Source organism: Hypanus sabinus, chromosome 22 (genome assembly GCF_030144855.1).
Source record: "Hypanus sabinus isolate sHypSab1 chromosome 22, sHypSab1.hap1, whole genome shotgun sequence".
Lineage (NCBI taxonomy): Eukaryota > Metazoa > Chordata > Chondrichthyes > Myliobatiformes > Dasyatidae > Hypanus > Hypanus sabinus.
Window position 1 is genome coordinate 17,938,980 of NC_082727.1, and position 21,252 is coordinate 17,960,231.

The following is a 21,252-nucleotide window of genomic DNA, read 5'->3' on the forward strand; positions in this document are numbered from 1 at the left end:
AGGAAAAAAGTCTAATTCCCACACTGGAACAATTAGTTTCATCTTCATTAGAATTTTAATAAGCAGTTCCTGGTGAGCTTGAGGCTGCACCACAGAGCAAATCCAGCCCAATGTACCATCAGCAGGATCTCAGTCTTAACAATTTATTTAGCGTATAGAAATGCAGCTTCCACTGGATTCGAACACTAATCATCGACACATACATCATGTAGCCTCAGTGCTGCAACCAATTGCTCAGCTGTAAAGCTCAGTGGGGCATTAAATCAAACTTGCAGAGGGACCAGGCAGCACAGCCAACAGCTGGCTGCGCCTATTAATTTCAAATAAAAATCAGCATTAGAGAAGCTAAAACACAGTTGATAAACCTGATTGCAGTGTAGAATTGCTGATTCCAGTTTAAATTAAAGAAAACAAAACCAAATCATCGATTGCTCCCACCCTCACCTTCAATCAAAAGGACAGCGCAGTAGCATAGCAGTTGGTATAACACTATTACAGTGCCAGAGATCTGGGTTCAATTCTGCCACTATCTGTAAGGAATTTGTACGTTCACCCCGTGGCTGTGTGGGTTTCCTCTGGGTGCTCTGGTTTCCTCCCACATCCAAAGACGTACCAGTCGGTAGATTAATTGTGTAATTGGGCAGCCCAAGCTCATTTGGGCCGATAAGGCCTGTTATCATGTTACCTACTGCAATTGCTTGATTGATTTATTCTATATTTATCATGTATTGCATTGTACTGCTACCGCTAAGATAACAATTTTGCAACATATGCTGGGTGAGATTAAACCTGATTCTGATTCTGCTTCTGCATCTCTAAAATAAAAAGGAAGAGGGTTCAGATCCACTCCAGATACATGTGGATCCTAGATGTGCATATATGATCTTGCAGTTCTAATGGTTTGTGATCATTAATACGTCCTAGTCCTGTGCCTTTAAGATTTAGATTTATTTATCATTTGTACATTGAAACACACAGTGAAATGCATCATTTCTGTTAACAAACAGCTCACTTAAGGATGTGCTGGGGGCAACCCTCAAGTGGTGCCAAACATTCCAACTCCATGATATACAATTCCTCCTTTTCACTCTTTGTTCTTATGTCAGTACTCCAGCATAGTGTCCAAGGAGTGCTGCACAATCAAAGGTTAAGCAATCTGAGGTCATGGGTGTGTTAAAATGAGTTGTATCATAGGGAATACTTTCACTTTAGAGCTGATGTATAAGATAAAGGGCTTAAAAACAAAGTTTTGCAAGTGTAAGAAGCAAAACATTCCTTGATAAGCCTAGTAATTCAAGTACTGGACTTTGCGGTTAGTGCAATGCTTTACAGCGTCAGTGATCACCAATGAGGGTTCACAGAATATAGAACAGTACAGTACAACACAAAAACAGGTCCCTGGCTTACAATGCTGTACCGAACCAGCTAAAAAGTTATTTAAAAAAACAAAAACTAATCCCTTCTACCTGCACAATGTCTACATCCCTCCATCTTCCTCATATTCCTGTTCCTATCCAAACAGCTCTCAAAAACCTCTAATGTATTTGCCTCTACCATCATACCAGGCAGCACATTCCAGGCATGCCCCACTCTCTGAGTAAAAAATTTACCCCTCACATCCCCTTTGAACCTACCCCCTCTCAATACATTTCTATCTTGTTTACTCTATCTGTGCCTCTCATAATCTTATAAACCTCTATCAGATCTTCCCCCAGATTCTCCCGCTCCAAAGAAAGCAATTCCAGTTTGTCAGTCCTCTCATGATAGCACATGTTTTCTAAGTCAGGCACATGTTTTCCTGGTAAACCTCTTCTGCACCCTCTCCAAAGCCTCAACATCCTTCCTATAGTGCAGCAACCAAAACTGTATGCAATACTCTATTTGCGGCCCAACCAGAGTTTTATAAAATTGCAACATAACCTCTTAACTTTTGAACTTGATGCCTCGACTAATAAAAGCAAGCTTTCCGTAAGCCATCTTAACCACCTATTGATCTGTGTAGCCACTTCAATGGAACTATGAACTTGGATCCCAAGATATTTCTGCTTAGCAACACTGTTAAGGGTCTTGCCTTTAATAGTGTACCGTTCCTTGCATATTCCCTACCAAGATGCAACGCTTCACATTTGGACAATCCACGCCAGGGGTACGTAAAAAGAGCTACTTTTTAATTTGGATAGCAAATTTTAAAGGAATAGTTTTCCAGCAGTTTCTCTGAGTTGAGGAGTGACCAATCAGCAAGAGGGATTCATTAGAAAGGGGGTATACAAGTAATCCAGGAACATGGGAAATAGCCATTCTTTTGGACTGTGGCGGTCTCTAGAGTGGCTTTGGCTCATCAGGCTTAGGTGAGATCAGACTTGGGTGAGGTAAGTTGTCTTGTAAGATACTGTCTACATCCAGTCTCCCAGATAAACACATCTGCACCAGATTAAGGAACTGGTGCTGCAGCTTGATGAACTTTGACTCAAAAGGAGATGATAGACAGGAGCTACATGAAGGTAGTTACCTCTTCGCTGCAGGAGACAGTTAACTGGGTGACTTTGAAGGGGAAATGCACAGTCAGTGCAGAGTACATCTGTGGCCGTTCCCCTCAATAATAAGTTTACAGCTTTAGGTATTTCTGAGGCGGACAACCTACAAGGAGAGAGTCACAGTGACCACGTCTCCAGCACTGAGTCTGGTGCTGTGGCTCAGAAGAGCAGAGAGGTAAAGAATACTGCAATGTTGATTTGAGATTCCTTAGTCACACCAACAGAGATGAGGTTCTGTGAGTGTGATAGAGATGGTATGTTGCCTCCCTGGTGCCAGGATTAGGGATGTCTCGGATTGGGTCTATGGTATTCTCAAGGGCAAGGATAGCAGCCAGAAGTCTTGCTGCATATTAGCACCAATGACACAGGTAGACAAAGTGAGGAAGTCATGAAAAGAAGTTTTAGGGAGCTAGGTAGAAAGTTGAGAAACAGGACCTCCAGGATGGTAATCTCTGAATTGCTGCCTGTGCCATTTGGCAGTGAGGGTAAGAATAGGATGATTTGGCAGATGAATGTGTGGCTGAGGACCTGGTGCAGGGGGCAGGGGTTCAGGTTTCTGGATCATTGGGATCTTATCTGGGAAAGGTATGTCCTGTACAAAAGGGACAGGTTACACTTGAACCTGAGAGAGTCCACCATTCTTGCTGGCAGGTTAACTAGAGTTGTTCAGGTGGATTTGCAATGGCTTTATTTCTTACATCCTTCACGTATGTGAGGTGTAAAAATCTTTACGTTATGTTTCCATCGCAATGTGCAATCAAAGTAATTTATTATAAATAGAACAGTCAATGTAACATAGAAATACACTCAAATCAGTGTGTTAATCTGTCTGATGGCCTGGTGGAAGAAGCTGTCTCGGAGCCTGTTGGTCTTGGCTTTTATGCTGTGGTGCTGTTTCCTGGATGGTAGCAGCTGAAATAAATATGGTTGTGATGACTCAGGTTCCCATTAACTTCGGGCCCTTTTTTCACACCTGTCTTTGTAAATGTCCTGAATCATGGGAAGTTCACAATTACAGATGCACTGGGCTGTCCACACTACTCTCTGCAGAATCCTGCGATTAAGGGAGGTACAGTTCCCGTACCGGACAGTGATGCAGCCAGTCAGGATGCTCTCAATTGTGCCCCTGTAGAAAGTTCTTAGGATTTGGGGACCCATACCAAACTTCCTCAACCATCTGAGGTGAAAGAGGCGCTGTTGTGCCTTTTTCACCACACAGCTGGTGTGTGCAGACCACATGAGGTCCTCGGTGATGTGGATGCTGAGGAACTTAAAGCTGATGAGGTGCCATACATGAGGCTACTTAACAAGCTACAAGCCCATGGTATAATAGGAAAGATTATAGCATGGATAAAGCAGTGGCTAATTGGTAGGAGGCAAAGAGTGGGAATAAAGGGAGTCTTTACTGGTTGGCAGCTGGTAACTAGTGGTGTTCTACAGGGATCTGTGATGGGACTGATTCATTTCAAGTTAACGATTTGGATGATGGAATTGAAGGCTTTGTTGTAATGCTTGCGGATATTACGAAAATAGGTGGAGTGGCAAGTCATTCTGAGGAAGTAGAGAGGCTACAGGATGACTTGGACAGATTAGGAGAATGGGCAAAGAAGAGGCAGATGGAATACAGTGTGAGGAAGTGTATGATCATGCTTTTGGTAGAAGAAATGAAAGGGTTGATTATTTTCTAGATGGAGAGAAAATACAAAAGTTTGAGGTGCATAGGATCTTGGGAGTCAGCCTGCATGATTCCTTAAAGGTTAATTTGCAGGTTGAGTCAGTGGTGAGGAAGGCAAAGATGATGGTAGCATTCACTTTATGTATATTTAAGGCAGAGGTTGATAGATTCTTGATTGTGCAGGCAGGAAGGGGTACAAGGGGAAGATAGGAGACTGGGGCTGAGAGGAAAAATGGATTAACCAAGATGAAATGACAGAGCAGACACGATGGGCCAAATGGCCTAATTCTGCTCCTATATCTAATGGTCTTATTTATCTGGGTTAAACTCCATCTGTGATTTCTCTGCTTATACCTGTATCTGATCTACATTGCCCTGTATTCTTTGCTAGTCTTCTATACTGTCCACAAGTCCATCCATCTTGGTATCATCCACAAACTTACTAACCCACCATCTACATTTTCATCCAGGTCATTTATATATATCACAAACAGCAGAGGTTCCAGCACAGATCCCTGTAGAACTCCACTAATTACAGACCTTTAGTAATTACAGACCTACAGTCATTAAGTCCCTTTGACTTATTTGTCTTCTATGTGCAAGCCATTTCTGAATCCAAACAGTTAATTTGCTGCTGACCCCATGCAACCTAATCTGCTAGATTAGCCTCCCTTGAGGGACTTTGTCAAACGCTTTACTAAAATGCAGGTAGACAACATCCACCTTCAACAATCTTTCTCATCACCTTGTCAAAAAACTCAATCAAGCTGGTAAGACACGACTTAACCTGCACAAAGCCTTGCTGGCTCTCCCTAATTACACCACGACTTTCCAATTGTTCATATATCCCAACGGTAAGAATTTTCTCTGGAAATTTCCCCACAGTTGACGTGATACTCACCAGTCTATAGTTCCCAGGGACTTCCTTGTTCCCTTCTTAAATAGAGGTACAACATTAGCCCTCACTGGTTCTCTGGGACCTCGCCTGTGGCTCGAGGGGACATGAAGATACTGGTCAAGGCCCTAGCAATCTCATCCCTTGCCTCCCTCAGTAACCTGGGGCAAATCACATCAGGCCCTGGGGGCATCCACATTAATACTCATCAGGAGACCTAACACTTTCTCCTCCATTGTCTCCAAAAGCCATACCATATTTATGCACTCAGCACTGATCTCATGTCCTTTTCCTTTGTAAATCCTGAAGCAAAATACTCATTAAGTACCTCACTGACATTCCCTACATCCAAGTAAATGTTCCCCCTCTTTATCCTTAATTGGCCATACCCTTTCCCTAGTTATGCTCTTGATGTATGTATGCAAGGCCTTTAGATTCACCATAATCCTACTTGCCAAAGATATTTCATGGCCTCTCCTGGCTCTCCCAATTCCCTTTTTGAGTTCTTTTCTAGCTTCTTTATAATCATTGTGCTCAGTTTGATCCCAATTTCCAAAGCTTTACATCCTTTTCCTTCTTGACTAAATTCATCACTTCTCTGGACATCCAAGGTTCTCTTATCTTTCCATCCCTGTCTTTCCTTCTGACAGGTACATGCTTTTGCTGTACTCTGTTCAATTGATCTTTAAACACCTTTCACATGTCTGATGTGGCCTTGCCGGAAAAAGGTGTTCCCAACTTACTCTTCTTAGTTCATGCCGAAAATCCTCGAAGTTTGCCCTTTTCCAGTTTAAGACTCTCCCACAATGACCTTACCTAACCTTATCAATATTTATCTTGAAAATTAAGGAGTAGTGGTCAGTGTTCCCTAACTGCTCACCCACTGAAAAGTCAGCCACTTGGCTAGGCTTATTACGAACACCAGGTCCAGTACAGCTCTCCTCTCGTCAGACTGTCTTCATATCAATTTAAGAAACCCTCCTGGATACCCTTAACAAATTCTGCCCTGTCTTACCCACTTGCACTAAGAAGGTCCCAGTTTATAATCTTAGGGAAGTTGAAATCCCTCATGACAACAGCTTTATTATTTTTACACCTTTCCTTAATCTGTTTACATATCTGTTCCTCAATATCCCGGTGCTATTTGGACGCTATAGTATAGTGTGATTTGTGCTTCTGTCTGTAAGCAGTTTATACATTCACCCCATGACTATGTGGGTTTCCTCCCACATTCTGAAAATATCCGGGTATGGTTAGTGAGTGGCAGGCATGTTATTTTTGGCGTTAGAAGCAAAGCAGCTGCTTCTTGGCTGCTGCAGCACATCCTCAGACTGTGTTGGTCATTTCACTGTATGTTTCAATGTGCATGTGACAAATAAATGTAATCTTTATCTTTATTCTGGATTATATAATGTTCAGTTCTAATGGTTTGGATTAGTGATATATGCTAGTTCTACGCAATTAAGATGCTCTTAGCACAAACGTGATTCTTCCCCTTTCATCCTCCATTTATACACATTGGATCAAGTGCCAGTGGTGTTCATCTCTTTTCCTACGCAATTAGAGGAGTGCGTTGTTTGTTCTCCTTTCACCTTAAGACTTTTGGGATTGAATTGGATTCAGACTGATGGGACAACTAGCTCCTCTTTTTGATGGCAACAAAGGTGTTAGGTGAAATGAGTCTGGACACTCTCAAACCACTTCTTATTAAGCATGACTCCTGAGCATGATACTGTCATAATTTACTGTTAATTAATATTAAATTGATAATCTCAGTATGAGTATTTGTAGATGTCCTCTGTATAAAATAGAGATGCCATTCTGCAAAAGCGATGCATTTGTGATAAGACTAGGTTATGACATATTCTTCAATCTGTGTAAATGGCATTGAGGTTTAATGCAAACATTTTAAAAGCCTGTCATAAGCACAGGAGATTCTGCAGATGCTGGAAATCTATTATATAGCATACAAAATGCTGGAGAAGCTCAGCTGGTCAGACAGCATCAATGGAAGGGAATAAACAGTTAACATTTAGGGCTGAGACCTTTTATCAGGACCGGATGAACTGTTTAAAAAAGCTTGCTCCAGTCTTGATAATGTAGCTCAACCAGCAACTTCGTACTTTTTTCTGTAGTGAGTGTTTCAGTGTTTGGGCAAAGGTGAGAACCAAGCCACTCCTGAAGAAATTAAGAGGGGCAATTAAAAAGCTTGAATAAACAATGTTTTAATGAGCAGCTTAAAAAAAAGGAGGAGGTAGGAAGTGGTAGTCATTTGGAAGAGCATTCCAGACCTGATGGAGCAATTTAAAATAACATTATGGATGTGCAGGAGGTTAGAATTGGGGGAGTGCAAATATCTTATAAAATTGTGCAGTGGACCTTTTCCAAACCTTGTTTTTCTTGAGAACTGAATAGCAGTTATAGCAAGCTCATCTCAAGTATTCAAGCCCTGCTCAGCATTGTTCACATCTTAGCTCTGAGCTGGTCACGTTACCTTCCATGATTTAGTGCTTTTGGAACTTTTGTTGACATAACCCTCGGTAAATTCATTAGTGTAGTTCTGCGTGACCTTGTTCACTTCTGTTGAGCAGAACATTTATCTTTTAACCATTGCACATACTCCATTGCAGCTCCTGCTGAATTCCTCATATTTCCCTTGGAGAAAAAGTAAGCCCTGTGTTTCTGTGGTGCCTTCCCTAGCTTGCCTAGGATGCTTTCCATCCTTTGGCAAACTTCTGAATGTTGTCACTGTTGTAACAGAAGAAAAGCAGCAGTCTCATGGGAACGTGTGACCACCTGCTAAACGTTTCAAAGGATGACACAGGTGACAGTGCAGCACCCCTTGTACCAAATTTACAATTTACAATTTCCTTTTGTGCTTTGTTATACTAAGCTATTTTCTTAGAAGCTTTTCTAGATTCAGCATGCCATTTAAAACGTTGACAATCTTCTATAGATGCATAATGGAGAGTATGCTAATTGGTTGCATCACGGCCTGGGATGGAAGCACCAACGCCAGGAACTTAGAAGTCTATAAAAAGTGGTGTGTCCAGCCCTGTCCATTACTGGCAGAGACCACCACTTCACTGAGCACATATACAAGAAAGCAACAGCCATCATCAAGGACCGCACCATCATCAAAGACCATGCTTTCCTCTTGCTACTAGCGTCATAACGTCGCCTTAAGCCCCACACACCAGATTCAGGAACAGTTATTATCCTACTATAGGTTTTCACAAATAAAGTGAGGTATTTGATGTTTAGCGAAACCCATAACATTTTATTGAATTCCAAAACCTATTCTCACAAAAGCACGTTAAAAATCTTTACGTAATAATGTCATTGCTTCAGACCATCCTCTTAAAGTAAAATGCGAACTCAATGTCGTTGATTGTGAATTATGTACATTTCCATCAGTTACTTTACCCTACACAGCCCCTGCCCCCTGTCCTCCAGAATTCACTAAAACCTGCACTGTGGTCAGCGGGCTACCTGGCACAGGTCCTGTGTTCCGTGGGTGGAGGAACAGCAGGTGACTCTGGATCATTCAGAGATGTGTTGACACACAGTGGCATGCTGCAAATCTTGGTGGGCCAGTTTAAGGCAATCTACTGAAATAGCTTCAGGTTTATCACTGTTATCAATGATAGAAGTCTTTTCTCCCTGTTCCAAAATGTGGAACAGACCATCATAAGGGGGCTGTAAGGGAAAGTTGATGTGTATTATAGTGGACAAAAACAAATGAGGGAGAATGTAGGTCAGCAGAAACCCAAGAGTGCTGGTTGCCATGATAGGAGGCAGGAAAAGGTGAACATGTATCAAAGTGAACATGGTAAAAGCACTGCCTCGGGGTTGTCTTCCTCAGTCGTGGGCATTCTTATATTGGGGGCTTTGCTGACTGGACTTATTGAGGTAGAGAAAGGAGGAGAAATGGTGCATGGCTGCCTAGCTGAGTGTAGACTATGAACCATTTTAGCATGCTCCCTATAGTCTTTCATGGCTGTATTAGCACGAAGAATTCTTTAAAGATCAAGCAAGGATGGTGATTTCTGCGGAGAATCAGCATAGGGTCCTGTAGCTCTGAAGGCCTAGCATCGCCAAGACCAGGTAAAGGAGAGCAATTGTTTGGCGCACTCAGACTCTGATAGTCCAGAAGTCTGCAAGAGGTGAGCCATGGAATTGCTGAGCGATGCTACCATGTAGTAGAATTTGGTGTTGTCAGTGGTGATTTCTCGCAGAGCAAACTAGGCATCTGCTTGTATGAACCAAGCGACAGCACTTTGCTCCCAAATCTCTGGCGGTTTCAAAGCGTCTGCGTTTGCTGACATGTTCAATAATTCTGGAATCATCCTAGAGCATTGGGGTCAGCAGTGTAGGTTTTTACAAATAAAATGAAGTGAGGCATTTTATGTTTAATAAAACCTGTAACACATTTTATTTAATTCCAAAACTTGCACGCACAAAAGCACACTAAAAGTCTTTACACAATAACTTCATCACATCAGACCAGCCTCATAAAGTGAAAACCCAACTCAATGTTGGTGGCTGTGTATTATGTGCATTTCCACCAATTATGTTACCCGACACTACAGCCAACAGACTCCTTCCTGATCTAGTGTGGATAAATTCACTTACCTCAATGCTGAACTGACTTCACCTCCTACAGACTCACTTTCAAGGACTCCTTACAACTCAAGATCTCAGTGTTATTTATTTACCTTTTTTATTATTTGCACCATTTGTCTTCTCTTGCACAGTAGTTGTCAATCTTTTTTTTATAGTTTTTCATAAATTATATTGTATTTCTTTACTTTCCTGCAAGAAAATGAGTCTCCAGGTATATGGTGACAGATATGTACTTCGATAATAAATTTACTTTGACTTATTTGTAGACGGGACTTTATTTTCTAACTTTGGCCAGTTGAGGACATAGAACACAGTACAGCACACACATAGAAATACTCGATGTTTTTTGCTTGGTTTTGTGTGTGTATTTTATAATCTGCTTTAACACCTGTGTATTCTGATTTCTATTGGATATTGATGGTAGACCTGCTGACAGGAAATTTGATTTAAGGTCTCACAAAGTTCCACAGTGGAGTGATTGGTAGCACCATTGAGGCTACATGATGCATGTGTCAATGATTAGTGTGTGAATTCAGTGTAAGCCGCACTTCTATACTTTGAATTCAGATATATAAAAGTAAAAGAGAGATGGCAGTAGATATTGGACTGCTGAAAAAATGATGCCAGAGAGGTAGTAATTTGGGACAAAGAAGTGGCTGATGAATTGAGTAAGTATTTTGTGTTAGTCTTCGCTGTGGAACATACTAGCAGAATGCCAGAAATGTGAAAGTGTTAAAGTGTCGGGGGAAAAAGTAAGTGTTATAGCTTTTACTAAGGAGAAGGTACTTGGGAAACTGAAATGTCTGATTGTAAATAAGTCACCTGGACCAGATGGATTACATTCCAGGGTTCTAAAAGAGGTGGCTGAGGAAATTGTTAAAGCCTTAGAAATGATCTTTAAGAATCACTAGATTCAGGAATGGTTCTGGAAGACTGCAAATTTGCAAATGTCATTCCATTCTTCAAGAAGGGAGGAAGGCAAAAGAAAAGAAATTATAGGCCAATTAGTCTGACTTCAGTGTTTGGAAACATGTTGGAGCCTATTATTAAGGATAAGATTTTGGGATACTTGGAGGCACATGATAAAATAGGCCAAAGTTAGCCTGGTTTCCTTAAGGGTAAGTTCTACCTGAAAAATCTGTTGGAATTCTTTGAGGAAGTAACAAACAGGAAGGACAAAGGAGAGTCAATGGATGTTACTTATTTGGACTTCCAGAAGGCCTTTGAAAAGGTGCCACACATACAGCTGCTTAATAAGGTATGAGCACCTGGATTTACAAGGAAGATACAAGCACAACTGGCAGGAGGCAAAGAGTGGGAATAAAGGGGACCTTTTCTAGGGACAACTTCTTTTCATGTTATATGTCAATAATTTGGATAAAGGAATCGATGGCTTTGCGGCCAAACCAAGTTTGAGGAGGTTAGGAAGATAGATGGAGGGGCAGGTAGTGTTGAGGAATCAGGGTGTCTGCAGAAGGACTTAGACAGATTGTAAGAATGGGTGAAGAACTAGCAGGTGGAATATAATATAGGGAAGTGTATAGTCACGCAGTTTGGTAGAAGAAGTAAAGATATGGACTGTTTTCTAAATTGAGAGGAAATGCAAAACCAGAGGTGCAAAGGAACTTGGGAGTCCTCGTTCAGTATTAACTAAAGGTTAACTTGCAGATTGAGACAGTGGTAAAGAAGGCAAATGCAATGTTAAAACTAATTTCGAGAAGAATACAATACAAAATCAAGGATGTAATACTGAGGTTTTATAAGGTATTGGTCAGAATGCACAGTGTTGTGAGCAGTTTTAGGCACCTTATCTAAGAAAAGATGTGCTACCATTGGAGAGGATTCAGAAGAGGTTCACGAGAATGATCCCAGAAATGAAACGGTTAACGTATGAGGAGTATTTGATGTCGCTGTGCTTGTACTTGCTGGAGTTTAGATGAACGGTGAAATCTCATTGAAACCTATTGAATATTGAAAGGCTTAGGTAGTGGGTGTGGAGAGGAGGATTCCTATATTGTAGTGGGGAAGTCTAGGACCAGAGGGTGCAGCCTCAGAATATATGGACATGCATTTAGTACAGAGATGAAAAGAAATTTATTTAGCCAGAGGGCTGTGAATCTGTGGGATTCATTACCACCGATGGCTGTGCAGGCCAAGTCATTCGGTGTATTTAAGGCGGACATTGACAGGTTCTTGATTAATCAGGGTGTAAAAGGTTACACAGAGAAGGGAGGAGAATGGGGTTAAGAGGGATAATAAATAAGCTGTGATTGAATAATGGAACAGACTCAATGGCCTGAATGGCCCAATTCTTCTCCTATGTCTTAAGTTCTTATAGAATTAAGCATTAGGCTGAGATCCAGCTGCTGCTGCATCAGTTGGAGAGTTGATTCTCTGTACTATAGCCGCAAAATGTGGAAGAGTCTTCTTACTTAAAATTTTCTGGCCGGTATTTGTACTCACCCTCAGCCCATCCCATCACTGTGCATCTTACTGTAAGAGTACAACCTGTTTCTTTCTCCCATGTGTTTATATAACTTTCTGCTGCATTCAGTTATGTTAGAACAGTACAGCACTTGCAAGCCCTTCAGCCCATGATTTTGTGCCATCCCTTTAACCTACTCCAAAATCAATCTAATCCTTCCCTCCCACATAGTCTTCCATTTTCCTTTTATCCATGGGTCATGGTGTTCAACTACTTAAAGTGTTCTTCTCCCTGGAGAGAGAATTAATTGCTGAATTACTGACTTTATTTGTTAGCAAAATTCTTGCATTTTGCCTTATTTATTCTCTCCCATCTATAAAAGGTTCCATGTAGTTCTTTAAATCTTACATAATGATCACACAACGTCTTTCTCCATCCACTCTGTACCAAAACCTCAGTATTTCCCAACAAAGCACAGCAGAGTTGTAGGTTTCTCCCTAATGATAGAAGGAAGCTTTGGGCGATTAACTGAATCTAGCACAACATTACAACATCAAAATCATGCGTAATTCTGCAGATGCTGGATGCTGGAGAGGCTGAAAAGTTAATCTTGACCAAGAAGAGTGGCTACAGGAACAAGTCAGAGTTCATCTTTCCTGGGGTGCAACTCATAACACTCGGCATCATCCAAGCCAAAGCAGTCCAGCTGATTTGCGTTGCCATCCATTAATAAGTTTCATTCACTCCACCACCACTGCACAGTGTGTGCCATGTACAAAATCTACAGCTACACTGAGAGCAGCACCCAAACCCTCAGGACATATCACCAAAATACAGCTGGCACATTGGCAGCTCCACCTTCTGAAAGCTTCTGATCAGGCCACACACCAGACCATGTTGGAAGTGGGTCCTGCATTGTTGGAGCTCCTTACCTAACAGCTCTGTGGTAGCATCTTCGCCAGAGGGTCTGCAGCTGTATGGTGGTGGGGGAACTCATTAACACCACTTAAGAACCAGAGTCAGGTTTTATTATTGCTGACTGAAATGATGTGAAGTTGTTTGTGACAGCAATACAGTGCAAAGACAAAATTACTAATGCTGAGGAGGCATGTTATAATGGCTAGCGTGTTGCTTTACAGCGCCAGTGGTTCTTGCCTCTGTCTGTTTTGTATCTTCTCCCCGTGGCCATGTGAGCTTCCTCTCAGTACTCTGGCTTCTTTCCAGACTCCAAAAATGTGCAGCTTGGTATGTTGTGGGCATGTTACGTTGGTGCCAGAAGCATGGCGACATTTGTAGGCAGCCTCCAGCACATCCATGGACGCAAATGACATCTTTCACAATTTTTCCATGTTTTGATGTACATTTTGCAAATAAAGCTGATTTTTAATGTTTTTTATAGATTACAAAATAAAGAGTGCAAAAACTAAACTAAATTATAAGGTACCGTTCAGAAATCTGCTAGCAAGGGAGAAGAAGCTGTTCCTGAATCATTGAGTGTGGGTCTTCAAGCTCCTGTATCTTCATCCTGATGGTACTAATGAGAAGAGAACATGTCTTGGATGGTGAGGGTCATTAACGATAGATGCCGCCGCTTGAAGATGTTCTCGATGGTGAGGAGAGAAGGGATGGGAAATAAATGCTAGCCTTACCAATGGTATACATCTCACACACACAAGTTATAAAAGATGTTGCTGTTCCATTTCATCTTTTGAGAGTGTGTGCTCCAGTGTAGACTAACTGGCTGCAAAGAAAATTGCCTGGAAATATATTTTAAATAAGTTAATATTGAAGATAATAATTCATTGTTATTTTTTCCTAATTGTGTGATTAGTTCAACTTTCCCTTAATAATCTATCCATATTCTGCGGTTCAATTCACTAATACGAAGAAAAATAAACTGAAGCAAAGCCTGTTCAATACTGCTGATGTGACGTATTACTTAGAAGAGAGCTCAAATATATTTTGTCAGCAGTGTGTCAGTGAGAAATAGTTTTTGTGGAATCGGGTATCTGAGTCTGTCAGCATGGGAAGATTTTTTTTTAATATTTCCCCTCCTTTATTGACCTCAGTAATGAAACTTGGATCAATAACTGGTTTAGTAAGGTAGTGGCAGCCAATGTATCAAGTCTGATCGTTGCTCCTAGTGTTACAGTTTCTGACTGTTGTCCAATTATAGCCATGTAATTCCGGTACGTTGACAAGAAACAAGGCTTCAGAAAAAAATGAAATGAGGTTTTGTTGTGAGCGACACAAAGTGAATCCATTGCTCATTTAATCAATAATCATTATTGTTTTGTGGTATATAAATATGGCTGTCAAGCTGTGTCTGTGGTTAACTGTGATACTAGTTTCATTCCTTGTGCTTTTAAATAAATCAAAAGTACCAACTTACTGAATCCTGCCACGGTAAGTTTGTGGTAAATATTTTCCAAATTTTTAATCAGTAATTTTGTTCCTGAGATTTGTTCATGAATTGGGTGTTTGATGGGGTGGTGGCAGATGAATGTCCAACTCCAATGAAGCTCTCTGTTTCCTTGTACCAGTCCCCATTCTTCATGTGTGACGGTTATCAGAAAGTCGACCTGGTGGAAGGCAGACATCGTCCTTTCCATCTCTGCTGTATAAACAGGAAGGCACTCTATAATGAGATGGTGCCCGGGGTGTACACCCAAAGCTTTTCCCATGAGTGGATATAGCCACAAGGCAACAGAGGTTTGAGATCAGTGTTTTCCTTCTGGTTGAGCTGCTAACCACAGTTGACAAGCCCCATCTACCCAAAGCAACTGGTTTTAATATGCCAGTCACCCGCCTTTACCCCTTCTCCTGTCAGTAGAAACAGTTTTGCTGGGCCTAGTAGCTGAGCCACATGTGAAGGACAGCAAGTCAATAAGCATCAATAACTTAGAAATGCAGAATATGCGAGTGGGTGGTACTCTCAATCCCAACTAAGCAAAGCCCTGACCTTGTGACCCTCAAAGTGGCCTACTGCAGTCCTGTGGGAAAATCTGCTATATTCACATTGATAAGACTCCAAGGCTGTTGTTTGGCTCTATGTGATCCTACAAAAAATAGAGTATGCAGCCCACTTTATCACGGGTAAAGCCCTCCCCACCACTGAGTACAGAGTATTGTCGCAGGAAAGCAGCATTCATCATCAAGGAACCCCAATATCGAGACTGTGTTCTCTTCTTGATGCTGTCATGAGGAAGAAGGCACAGGAGCCTCAGGACCCATATCACCAGGTTCAGGAACAGTTAATACTCTTTAACCAACAGGGTCTTGAACCAGAGGGGATAACTTCACTCAGTCCATCACTGAACTGTTCCTACAATCAATGGTCTCACCTTCAAGGACCCTTCATCTCATGTTCTTGTGATTTATTACTTAATTTTTTAATTATGTTATTATTCTGCCATTCATGGCCCCAAACAGTCCTTCCAGGTGAGGCAGCGCTTTACCTCTGATCTGTTGGGGTCATCTACTATATCCAGTGCTCTTGGTGTGGCCTCCTGTATTTCGATGAAACCCGACATAGATTGGGAGACCGCTTCACCGAGCACCTACGCACTCAGTCCACTAGAAAAAGTGGATCTCGCAGTGGTCACCAATTTCAGTTCTACTACCCATTTCCATTCCAATATATCAGTTCATGGCCTCCTCTACTGCCACAATTATACCACTCTCAGCTTGGAGGAGCAACGCCATATATTCCATCTGGGTAACCTCCAATCTAGTGGCATGAATATCAATTTCTCAAACTTCCAGTAAATGCCACCCCTCCTCACCAATCCCCTTTCCTGTTTCCCCCATCACTCTCCAGTGTGCCTCTCCATTCCCTTTCTTCCAAGGCCTTCTGTCCTCTCCTGTCAGATTCCCCTTTCTCCAGCCCTGTATCTCTTTCATCAATCGACTTTCCAACTCTTTACTTCACCTCTCCCCCTCCCAGTTTCCCCAACACCTTGTATTCTTCCTCTCCTCCCCTCCCACAACTTGCTTGTTCTGACCACCTTTTTTTCCACAGTCCTGATGAAGGACATTGGTCCAAAACGCCAACCGTTTACTCTTTTCCATAGATGCTACCTGGCCTGCTGAGTGCCTTGAACAATTTATGTGTGTTGCTTACGTTATTTTGTGTTTTACTTTTCTATTTGCAGTTTATTGTCTTTTCCACATTGGATGTGGTGATTGTTGTGTGCAGACTTGCATTGATTCAAAGATTTATTATCGAAGTATGTATGCAGTATACAGCCCTGAAATTCATCTCCCGCAAGTCACAAAACAAAAATATGGAACCAACCTGTTCAAAACAATGAAACCCCCTCCCCCCACACACAAAAAAGTCTCAAATGGCAACAAAAGAAGCAAGCCAAAACTCAATATAAAACTCATAATCAGAAGGCATGTTTCAGTACTGTTCAACTCAGTGTTCATTATCTGCAGGCTACCCCGATTCAAAAATCGACCAAAAGTAGTAACAAAAATGAGCGACTAGAATCTAGAACACATCAGAAACCTGAATTAGACTCTAATATCTATAATCCACATCAATTAAACCTTGCACCATCTGCTGACAGCATCGAGGGAGAGAGAGAGAACAGTTGAATGAAAAGACCTTCTCTCAGGAGTAGTGAGTGAGAGACCACCATACATAAGCACCTTCTCCAGTAGCAGTGAGCAAGAGGCTGGTGGACAGCACAGAATACTCTGCACCTGCCTTGATGATTTCAATCTTCCTCAGCCCTTCAACTGGCCGGATCAGCGAGACGTAGGATCAATAATGGGCTCGCGTCCCTTCTCCTGGTTTCCTGGCCTTCATGCTGCATGCTTTGGTCACAGCCTCGTGCTTTCATTGTGTTTCTTAGATTTGCCTGCAAGAAGACGTATCTCAGGGTTTCATATAGTGACATACATGTACTTTGAGCTTTATCTCTCCTCTACACTTTGAAATTCACTGTTCCCAAGCTGCCTCAAATTGTAGAGGTAAACATCAAAAGTTTGTGTAAAAATGTTCTTGCTTCCTGAGAAAAAGCTTGAATGATGAATGAATGCAGTAGAGCATGCATCATGCTGTTCTGGTAGATTTTTGCCTGAAAGTTTATACAGAGTCTAAAGATTTGTTTCCTGTCTAACATTGGAAGACACTTCTGCAAATATTATAACTCTGCTCTTCCCTTACCATGTAAATTATGACTGGCAATCGTTAAAGATTAGCTCCAGAAATTTTTTTTAGCATTCATGCTGATTAACTCTGGTTAAGTCTTTGGGTAAAGAGTCTTTTTAGGCTCTATGAGGTTGTGCAAGCAGAAACCCCTCCTGCATTTAACCATAACGTGGTTTAATTAGCAATAAGCATGAAACCGTTGGAATGATGGAGGAACTCAGCAGATCTGGAGAGGACAATCACTGGACATTTCAGGCTGAGGTCCTTCATCAGGACCTTTCCTCATGAGTTCTGATGAAGGGTCTGAGCCCAAAAGATCAACTGTTTATTCCAGTCCTAATGAAGGGTCTCAGCCTGAAATATCGATTGTTTATTGCTTTCCATAGGTGCTGCCTCACCTGCTGAGTTTCCCCAGCATTTTGTGTTTATTGCTTTGAATTTCCAGCATCTGCAATATCCCTTGTGTTTATGGGTAGAGTCCAGAAATTTGATTGAAAAATGTTAACTGCAGACTCCCAAGAATGCCAGTGCTTACATAGCTACCTCTATCATTTAAGTAATTAAAATGGAATTGCAATATTGTTCAGCTCTTTAACATGCTGTTGGAGTACTCACGGTTGGTCTTCTGTCTTCTAAACATTCTGATGTTGACACTTAAAAGTCATTCTCTATTGATTGTGTACTGAATACATTGTAGAAAACCGATATTACCTGTGTATTCTCTCTGTTTCATACCTCAAAATTTTTTCATATTTCATAAGTTTGCTTGTTTGCCGTCCTCCTCAGATAAGATCATGTCACCTCAGATTCCCTGGAGAGGTTTTGTCTGTTTGCTTAATTTTCTGCTAGGATAAAGGAAGTCTGGTGTAAAACACTAAAAGCTGGTTCATCATAATACTTTCCGAGAATCTGGATCAGAATGAGACCAGTGTTAGGGATACGGAACTGGATCCTTGCTTTCCTCACTTGCAGACCCCAGGTTGCAATAACATCTCCACAATCACCATCAGCACAGATGTACCATAAGGCTGTGTGCTTAGTCCCCAGCTCTACTCACTTCATGCTTATTCCTGTGAGGCTGAGCTCAGCTCCAGTGCCATATTAAAATTTGCTGACAGCACTACTGTCATTGATCAAAGCTGGTGATGAGTCAGCATTTTGGAGAAGCTGGATCAGGCCCTCCATTGGTCGGGGTTGACCCTGGATGTTGCATCCCAACTATCTAAGGGCAATATGATATGGAGAGCAAGTTGTTGCCCATGTAGCAGGTTTCTTCTCTCCAACGCAGCTGTTGATTCCAAAGGAACAGCGGAGACCGATACAGTTTCACACCAGTAGTGTCACAGGAGTTTCCAGTCAGTGTTGAGCTCAATGTAGGACTGCCTTAGGGACTCCAGCTCCAGATTGTTCCTTGGGATTTACTCCTGAAGCTTTCCCTGTGTGTGGGTATAGCCGCAAAGCAGCAGAGGTTTGAAGTCAGTGTTTTCCTTCTGCTAGATTAGCTAACAACCATGGCAGATGCGCCCCATCAGCCTAAAGAGACTAGTTTTAAGGTTCCAATAACTGCCTGTAGCTCTCCTCCTGTCAGTAGAAGCAATTTCACTAGGCTTAGTAGCTAAGCCATATGTGAAGGCTCGGAGCAGGAATTGGTAGGCAGGCACTATTTGACATGCACACCATCGGGAGTATTTAATAAGTAATAGAACATTCCCACTATCACCTGAATTATAACAACCTTAAGGGACCAGTATATAGGAAGGAGAATGAAAATCTATCTGAGTGGTGCCACAACAATCTCTCACTCAATGTCAGCAAGACCAAGGAACTGATTATTGACCAGGTCCATGAACCAGTTCTCACTGGGAGAATCAGAGGTGGAGAGGGTCAGCAGCTTTAAATTGTTTGGTGCTGTCATTTCAGAGGATCTTTCCTGGGTTCAACACAAGTGCCATTACGAAGAAAGTACGGTAGTGCCTCTATTTTCTTCGAAGTTTACAAAAATTCAGCACTTTGACAAACATTCATAGATTTGGCGGAACTTATGTTAACTGGTTGTATCACGGCCTGGTAGTGCCCTTGTACAGAAAACTCTACAAAAGTAGTGGATATGGCCCAGGCCATCACAAGTAAAGCCCTCCCCATCACTGAGCACATTTACACATAGCACTGTTGCAGGAAAGCATCATCTATCATCATGGATCCCCACCAGCCAGGTCACACTCTCTTCTCACTGCTGTCATCAGGAAGAAAGTACAGGAGCCTCAGAATCCACACCACTAGGTTCAGGAATAGTTATTACACCTCAAATATCAGGCTCCTGAATCAGAGGATAATGTCACTCAACTTCACTCACCATGATCACTGTACTGTTCTACAACCTATTAACTCACTTTCAAGGACTTTTCATCTCATGTTCTCAATGTTTATTGCTTATTTATTTATTTTTCTTTTTGTATTTGCACAGTTTGTTGTCTTTTGCTCATAGATTGTTTGGCCATCCTGTTGGAGGTGGTTTTTTATTGATTCTATTGTGTTTCTTGTATTCACTGTGAATACCCACAAATAAATTATTCTCAGGGTTATGCATGGTGATGTTTATGTATTTTGCTAATAATTTTGCTCTGGACTTTGAACTGAAGATAATCTACTGCAGTGTCTGTGGACTAGCCAGCCAACTATTGAAATGCCTAGAATTAAGAAATTATTTTACTAGGAAAATGGTAAAATCCTAATTATGTAATTTAATGACATTAGTGTTGTTCTTTAGAATTTCATGAGTTCTCTTGAATTTTAGAATTTTGTAAACTCAGTGTGATGGTCCAGTGTATGTTGGAGGTGAGAGAGGAACACATGGAGAGGAATCCTTGATAACAAAGAGCTAATGTGAGTGAATAGTAATAGAACAGGTCAGGGCTGAGAGTAAGCAAGAACAGTTTTTCCTCATCAGTTAGTCATAAAGCAGCAGAGAGGTAATTCAGCTGAAGATTATACAGCCTCCATTGACTCTTGAGCAGCTGTTCAGAAAAAGTCAGTATGATCCCACTACCACTGAATTCCCACCACCCCACATTGTCCCTCAATGCCCCAGTCATCATGGCTATGTTAAAAGAAATGTGGAACCTTTTAGGTTTGCATGTTGGCTGTTTTATCACATGCTCCTCAGCAGGGATGACATTCTGCAAGCAACAGAAGTAATCATTCACCAAGATACGTCATTCAAGAAGATACGAGGTTGGTTTGGCAAATAAGGTGAAAGTAAATCCAAAAGGTTTCTACAGTTATATTAAAAGCAAGAGGATAGTGAGGGATAAAATTGGTCCCTTAGAGAATCAGGATGGTCAGCTATGTGTGGAGCCGAGGGAGATGGAAGAGATTTTGAACAATTTCTTCTCTTCAGTATTCACTAAGGAGAAGGATATTGAATTGTGTAAGGTGTGGGAAACAAATAAGGAAGTTATGGAACCTATGGCAATTAAAGAGGTGGAAGTACTGGTGCTTTTAAGAAATGTAAAAGTGGATAAATCTCCGGGTCCTGACAGGATATTCCCCAGGACCTTGAGGGAAGTTTGTGTAGAGATAGCAGGAGCTCTGACGGAGATCTTTCAGCTGTCATTAGAAACGGGGATTGTGCCGGAGGATTGGCATATTGCTCATGTGGTTCCATTGTTTAAAAAGGGTTCTAGAAGTAAGCCTAGCAATTATAGACCTGTCAGTTTGACATCAGTGGTGGGTAAATTAATGGAAAGTATTCTTAGAGATAGTATTTATAATTATTTGGATAGACAGGATCTGATTAGGAGTAGCCAGCATGGATTTGTGCGTGGAAGGTCATGTTTGACAAACCTTATTGAATTTTTTGAAGAAGTTACGAGGAATGTTGACGAGGGTAAGGCAGTGGATGTAGTCTATATGGACTTCAGCAAGGCCTTTGACAAA

The 21,252-nt window shown here is 41.5% G+C and overlaps 1 protein-coding gene across 4 annotated transcripts in view; it reads left to right on the plus strand.

The window, feature by feature from the left end:
* Positions 1–21,252, plus strand: part of r3hcc1l (R3H domain and coiled-coil containing 1-like) — a 347,567-nt gene that overhangs the window by 70,054 nt on the left and 256,261 nt on the right. The window contains exon 1 of one of the 4 annotated variants that reach the window (XM_059947164.1): positions 20,486–20,547. The exons of the other annotated variants lie outside the window; for them this stretch is intronic. The gene's annotated coding sequence lies outside the window, so the exon portion shown is untranslated. Of the gene's footprint in view, positions 1–20,485; positions 20,548–21,252 lie in introns of those variants that run through there. 4 annotated transcript variants of the gene reach the window in all.